Raw genomic sequence first — 7,709 nt, forward strand, 5'->3', positions numbered from 1 at the left:
CTGGAGGGTCCTTACGAGGTCGTTGCCAGAACAACTATAGCAGGTCAACTAAAAGGGAAAGGCGATGCCTGGTATCATTGGTCGCAGTGTGCGCCAGCACATGAGAGCTTGCTAGAGGAAAACTCGTCTTTAACTAACACAGGTGTCAACGATAACGAGCAGAGGCAAAATAAATCCTCTCACCTGTGCAACGGGCCAACCAGTAGTCTACCTGGGAGGCCGAAGAGAGAAGAGGAGCAGCGCAGAAGGTCGCCACGCCAGCAGAAAGGAGCGGTGACAAGTTGAGGACTCCACAAAAGCAGGGGAGTTTCATTCCAGGATATAAAGTTTATATAACATGATGCAAACACACGAGTCAGAGACACATAATGAGAAAACTGATTAGAATGTTCCTTACAACTACATGTTTATTGTATGCAATGATATTAACTATGGCTGTGTTGTTTATTGTCTATATTTTGCAGGGCACTCTGGACCACTTGTCTGAACACGGAGGCCAGTCCAGCCCAGCACTTCCTGAGACTGTAGTTGCTAAAACAGGATCGGTAAAAAGACAAAAGCGCGAGGTGTCAGGTAAAGGTGATGAGTGTCTCAGCATGAATAATGGCATAGAGTTGAATTATGGTAAAGGGTCTACCCGCTCATTCACATTTGATTTGTGTGACGTTATTAAGTGTACAGGAGCTAGTAGTAGCTGGAGAGCGTATGATGTATGGGTCTGCAATCACCCCATGATATGCTTAGGGTAAATTTAGTTGATGCAAAGTCTAAGCCGCTCGCAGAAAGCTTAATCACCATTCTGACTGATCAGATGGTAACTTCGGGAACAGTAGCTCAAAAGGAACAGGAACCAAAAGGGAGAGTACTTCTGACAACAGATTACTTTAGACTGAAGCTTAAGGATTTGATAAAGCGTGCCACCGGTTTCAAGGACAGTAACCTCTGGCTTGATTGGGTGGCTCAAAATGCTAGAGAACAACATGTATTAAAGGCTATTCCACAACACAACACACGTACCTTAGCCGCCAGAGGTAAGAGACATATTTTGGCCAAAAGAGGGACCCAGGGTACACATGCATATGACCCTAGGTTAAACTCTCCAACCTAGACTCTATTGGAGTGCCCAGGAGAGTTCCAGATGAGTACAACCTGGTAAATCTGATAGTGGTAGAATTTGAAAGTATATTTCTTTGGGTGACACCTAATAAGAATGTTGATCGCATTAACTATGTTCATTGCAATCTGCTGAGACTCTCTAAACTAACCAGGGATGCCATGATGGGGTTCGCAGAACAATTGGGTCCGAGTTTGCTGATGGGAAATCGAATGGCCCTTGACATGAGAAGGGAGGCGTGTGCGCCATATTCGGAGACATGTGCTGCACTTTTATCCCTAATAATACTGCCCCAGATGGCTCAGTAACCCGAGCTCTGGAGGGCTTGAAAACTTTGTCTAAAACTATGCATGAACACTCAGGTATCGAAAATCTGCTGGCGTCCTGGATGACATCTGTGTTTGGACAATGGAAAGGTGTGGCTATGTCAGTGATGTTTTCTTTGACTGTACTTTTGGGAATACTGGTCATCGCTAGTTGTTGTATCATTCCTTGTGTCAGAGGATTGTTGGTAAAAGTAATGGCGAGGGTTCCTAACCCTGGCTGGGTTGAGGGCATCTACCAGATGAACTTAGAACCCATAGAGTGGGCCAGGGAGTGATACAACATGAAGTGTGGTGACATTCCTTGTTGGAATGTCAAAAGAGGGAATGTTGGGATTTAGAGATTCTTTTATTGCTGCCATATAATCTGCCTTATGATAAATGCATTAATAACATGTTCTACAGTATTATTTTATCAGTAATATTGTTTACAGGGTTCATATTGCATTGAATATGTTTGTCATCACATTCATTTTATTCACAGGTTGAGTTTATTTTATACACAATGCATAACTGTGCTTGTTTAGAGTTGATGTTCTATCCAAGAGGGTTTTACATGTTGAGGGAAGATGAGAACATAGCAGGTTAATTGCATGCATGCTTACAATACACATAAATCTAGTAGCAGGCCTGAGCGAAGGCCCAAGTGTCTTCTGCTTCTTATTTGAGACCTGCGCCAATTTAGTCTACTTAGTGATTGAGGACGAGGGTCCATTATTAGCCCTTAGAGGCCCTGAAGCTTGAAGTTATTACCTTAAAAGGAAGGTGTTATCAAAAAGAGAAGTTATATGTCTGTTTATAGTTATTAAGATGTACAAGATGTACCCTTGTCTGTAAACAATGACTGGACATAATGTATTTTTGACCTGTATTGACGTGTATGTGGGGGTGTGATCCTCTATGCTATAAAACCAGAACTCAGTGTATTTTTGTCAGAGCAAATAAGCCATATGCTGACGGTTGTTCTCCGTTGTCAATAAACTCATCGTTTGATTGCACTTTTCTGGGCCTCCGTCGTTTGTTGTCTGGTCTACAGTTGATCGATCTCGCTTCACACCCCAAGTCCAGCACCCTGAGGCTGTATGCTAAGCGGAAGGAAGGGGGCCGGGGACTGGTGAGTGTCAGCACCACAGTCCAGGATGAGACAAGAAACATCCACGAATACATCACGAAGATGGCCCCAACTGACAGCGTGCTCAGTGAATACCTCAGGCAGCAGAAACCCAAGAAAGAGGAGGAAGGCGAGGAACCATCATGGAAGGACAGGCCCCTGCACGGTATGTACCACCGGCAGATAGAGGAGGTGGCTGATATCCAGAAATCCTACCAGTGGCTGGACAAAGCTGGACTGAAAGACAGCACAGAGGCACTAATCATGGCAGCACAAGAACAAGCTCTGAGTACAAGATCCATAGAGGCTGCGGTCTATCACACCAGGCAAGACCCCAGGTGCAGGCTGTGTAAAGATGCCCCAGAGACAATCCAGCACATAACAGCAGGGTGCAAGATGCTAGCAGGCAAGGCATACATGGAGCGCCATAACCAAGTGGCCGGCATAGTGTACAGGAACATCTGTGCCGAGTATAACCTGGAAGTCCCGAGGTCAAAATGGGAGATGCCCCCAAGGGTGGTGGAGAATGACCGAGCTAAGATCCTGTGGGACTTCCAGATGCAGATAGACAAAATGGTGGTGGCTAACCAACCGGACATAGTGGTGGTAGACAAACAGAAGAAGACGGCTGTAGTGATCGATGTAGCGGTTCCGAATGACAGCAATATCAGGAAGAAGGAACACGAGAAGCTGGAGAAATACCAAGGGCTCAGAGAAGAGCTCGAGAGGATGTGGAGGGTGAAGGTGACGGTGGTCCCCGTGGTAATCGGAGCACTAGGTGCGGTGACTCCCAAGCTAGGCGAGTGGCTCCAGCAGATCCCGGGAACAACATCGGAGATCTCTGTCCAGAAGAGCGCAGTCCTGGGAACAGCTAAGATACTGCGCAGGACCCTCAAGCTCCCAGGCCTCTGGTAGAGGACCCGGGGTTGAAGGATAAACCGCCCGCAGGGGCGTGCTGGGTGTTGTTATATATATATATATATATATATACACACACACATATATATATATATATATATATATATATATAGTGTCGGGAGTGCTGGAATATTATGCTGCTATTTCTGCTGCTATTTTTTATAATCAGTATTATCATTCCATTAATTATTAATATTGATACTGCATTTAAATGTTTAAACATATTGGCACCCAATTAAGCTTTTATTACAGGTCCAAGAAGAACCACTTTAAACTGTTGAGTGGAATCTATAATTTTAAAGGCTTTTGAATGTTTTTATATTCTTACACTGGAGTCTTCAGTGGGTGAGAAACTGAGTTGCAGGCTGACAGGAAACGGCGTGCTTTGCAAAAGAGAAACCGAAAGCAGAGTCTGAGTGCAAGTATTTTGAGCAGGTTATTTTATTATGCATTTACATTTCTGATTAAGCTTTGATTAAGCTTTAAGTAGGTGTATTAGATTGGAACATTTGTTTTATATATTTTACATAGAAGTCAAGATCAGTACACACAGGATGGCCTTAGCCTGGTTGCCTAAGTTGAGGTCAACTAAGGTGCAGAGAGCATATGCAAACTCTGTGCACGCACAGACAGACATACACACACCCACACACACACATATTAGTTAGACTCATTTATATAGGTAAGAGTTTAATCATGTTTTGCTATAACTGCAAAGTTGGGGTGCATACGTGTTAGTCTGTTCCAGGAAGTACACCAGATGTCCCAGAGATAAGCGACAGCGAAGACGAGCTGAGGGGAAGCACCGAGCCGAAGACAATGTTCTCTGGACTGTGTCAAGGGTTGACAGAACTTTTGTGGTTTTGGATTGACGTATGTTGTATTGTGTCTGAGAGGGGGGGGGGAGCAGTATCACCCCCAACCCTATAAAGCCTTTGTCTGACTATTGTAAGACAGTTCGACGCTGAAATCTGCACAGTGTTCGGACTCCGCATGTGTATACATTAAAATCTCCGTCTAATTGCACCAGCCCAGATCAGTGGTTATTATTTTTGGATTCCTCCTCAATATATCTGAACCTTAACATTTGGGGGCATCGTCCGGTGAGAGGGGAATTTTGGAATTCTGGAGGTGTAGACGGAGAGATCCGGGGTCCGTGGTGATTAGACGGGCAGATACGAGTCAGTGGTCTGAAGTGAGAGACAAGCCGGCTTATACAAAGGTAAGGCACATACCGGTTGAATTTTCCAAAGTGTGCCAGATTGGACATGACAAAATTAAAGTCTACTCACTGAAAATTACTGGTGAATGTCTGTTTTGATTTTGGTGAAGTTTTCATGAGGTTTACCGGTTGAAGTAATGATAATGAAGTATAAGTGACAGTACTGAGTAATGAGAATAAAGGAATGAAAAGAGAAAGCAGTTGGACTGCTAAGTGAACTTAGAGTGATAGGGAATTTGGTCAATGTGTGGATTAAAGTCCCGTTTGTCATTTGGTCTACGTGTGATGGTCATTTTTGTGGGTTGAAGTCCCCTATGTCCACAACGGGAGATCTGCCTCAATCTGAATCCTGTTTTGGGTGCGGATTGTTCTTTCAAATTATTCTAAATTTGTCTAGAACGACAGCGGCGTCTGTTAAGAAGCGCATTTTCTCGGAGGTAACGCTCCCTCCTGGGTAAAGACGTTTACCCTTGACCTAGCGCTGACTAGGGATAGTACGGTACGACAAGCCGGGAAGAACTGGGGAATCTTCAAAATTGCTAGGGGTTCAAGTCCTCTACTTGCGCTTGATTGGGTATGCTGGCAAATTGAGTTAGGTTTAGAAATCTGGACAGGACAGTCTGGGACTGCCCTGGTGAATTGAGCACAAAAAGTCTGGGACTGATCGGTTGGACCATTATGGTAAATTTATCAAAATTGTGTAGGAACTTTAAGGCCTAAAATCTGTGCAGTTGTAATTATAAGACGTCTGTGTAATATAAAATATGAGATCTATGTGTGAGATCAGTCTCTGTGTCAGCAGTGCACGGCCGGATGTGCACTGATGGTGTGTGAAAATGTAAATGAGCAGCGGTGACGCGCAGAGAGGGTGGTTTCAGTTTCGAGAGTATTGAGCTTTATAACTATTGTTTGCCAATATTGCTAAATGCCTGTAATTAAGAGGCTGGTTTTGCTTATTACGAGAGTATAAATAGAGTTTGAATTCATTACTGTGGATGTATAGTAAATGACTGAATTTTGACATATGTATATAGATTGAGTGTATTGTACAGTACCTAAGACTATTATATATTTTCTTGTAGTAACCTCTCTTGAGTAATAAATGGTGGTGTGTTTTATTTTTTTTCAGTTATGTGTGTGTGGTGAGAAGCTGTGAGGATGATGAGAGGTTTCAGTTTTGTTTTTTTTTTCTTTTTGACTTGCTCTTTCTGATTATGGAAGCCATGTCCAAAATACTCATATGAAAGTGTATTTTGAGTGATTTTAACCGTGTGAATGCTGTCAGTATTTGATTTGAGTGACTCTGCGTGATTTGTCTGAGTGAGTGAAAAGGTGGAAGTTTGAGAGAAAAGGTAGGGTGTGTGAGACGATTTATGGCGTCTGAAAGAGGTTAGAACATTTAAAAGTGTGTATGAAATAAAGGTGTGTATGAAATATATTTCTTTTGTGATGTAAAGTAGGATGTTTTAAAGTTTGAAAGTGCTTTTAATTCAAGAAATCCATGAGTGATGTTATGAGAGGTTGAGTTTATGTTTTCTCATTGAAAACACATAAGTGTATACACTTGGTACACCCACTTAAGAAATTATTGTGTGACTGATGCTACAAAACTGACCTAAAGAATGGTGATGTGTGTGAAGAAGTGTTAATTGTTCTGATGTTGGAAAGAGCTCTATTTAAATGTGTGTGAGTGAAATGAAGGTGTATTGTTTTTAGATCAAGATTTAGTAGAATTAAAGAGGGTTTTTAGACTATAAATACAAAGAGAGACAGAGTCTGCAGAAACAGGAAATGTGTGCCTGTTGTGTGTCGGCGACAGGAAATAGTGAACAGGAAACGCATGCCCATAAAAGGTAACTGAGTGTGTAAAGAAAGAACACAGAGAGAGACGAGTTAAAACTCTAGGCACATGAAGCAAATGAAGCTTTTAAGGAAAAAAGAAATGAAAAGAATATTAATTGTATGCTTTAGTGTGCCAATACAGGTGGACTTCTCTCAACATTGGAACTTTGAGTAACCGCCAAAAAAGGATAGATTAACATTGGGAAAATAAGCCAATCTTTGGCTGAAATTTTACAGCTTCACCTGTCATTTTGTCCCGAAACTGAGAAGAAGTTCAAAGGACAGTCAATCTCCTGATGAAGACCGACAGAACATCGTGGACTTGAATACAGCAGGCAAACGACAGTGCCACTGATCCATTAACACTGATGACGACTGACGACACCAGCAGCAGCATGTAAGAAAAGCGAGTAATGCAACATGTACTGTGAATTACAGGCTGGGCAGTTGAACAGTGGGATAAAGAATTGTGGAAGAGCACTGGACACTGAGTGTCATATTTGCCATGCTTGGAGTAATCTTGGAAGAGAAGACTGAAAAAAAGAATGGAGAAGAAAAAGAGAAGGAACAGACTGTGTTTGCTGGAGCTTTGAAGCCCGAACAGGACACTGTGAATGAAAAAGGGACCAGTGTCAGGTGAATGTGGACGAGTTTGACTGCGAGAATACAGGATATGATTGGATTGAAAAGTGAAGCCGGAACTCATGATTGTTTAGGGATGTCCACCACATCACAACAAAGAGGTAAACAATACAAAAGGTAAAAATAATGAAAGAAAATAACTGACAACTATATTAATGAATAGAAAACACACATACACAAATTGTTACATGTGAGATTATTTTTGAAATGAATCAGAAGTGAGATAGTTTGAATCTAAAGCTCAGTGAAAAGATGCATAAATTAAACATGAATACATAAAAATGCAATGAAGAGCACTATATAGGATGCAATGAAGATGCAGCTTACACTTAATTAAGATGATCACATGGCCTGCAACGAAGAAAGCAGCTTACACTCAATTAACATGAAATGCAACGAGGAAGAACACGCTTACATTCATATTCATGACATAAACATGACATAACTGGTATTTGTGACAGGAAAGAGAGAGAAGTGGGTCGTTTAAGCACTCGTGATAATAATGAAAATGTCTTAGTTTTGTTATTTTCAGGAGCA

Source organism: Oreochromis niloticus, linkage group LG16 (assembly GCF_001858045.2).
Source record: "Oreochromis niloticus isolate F11D_XX linkage group LG16, O_niloticus_UMD_NMBU, whole genome shotgun sequence".
Classification (NCBI taxonomy): domain Eukaryota; kingdom Metazoa; phylum Chordata; class Actinopteri; order Cichliformes; family Cichlidae; genus Oreochromis; species Oreochromis niloticus.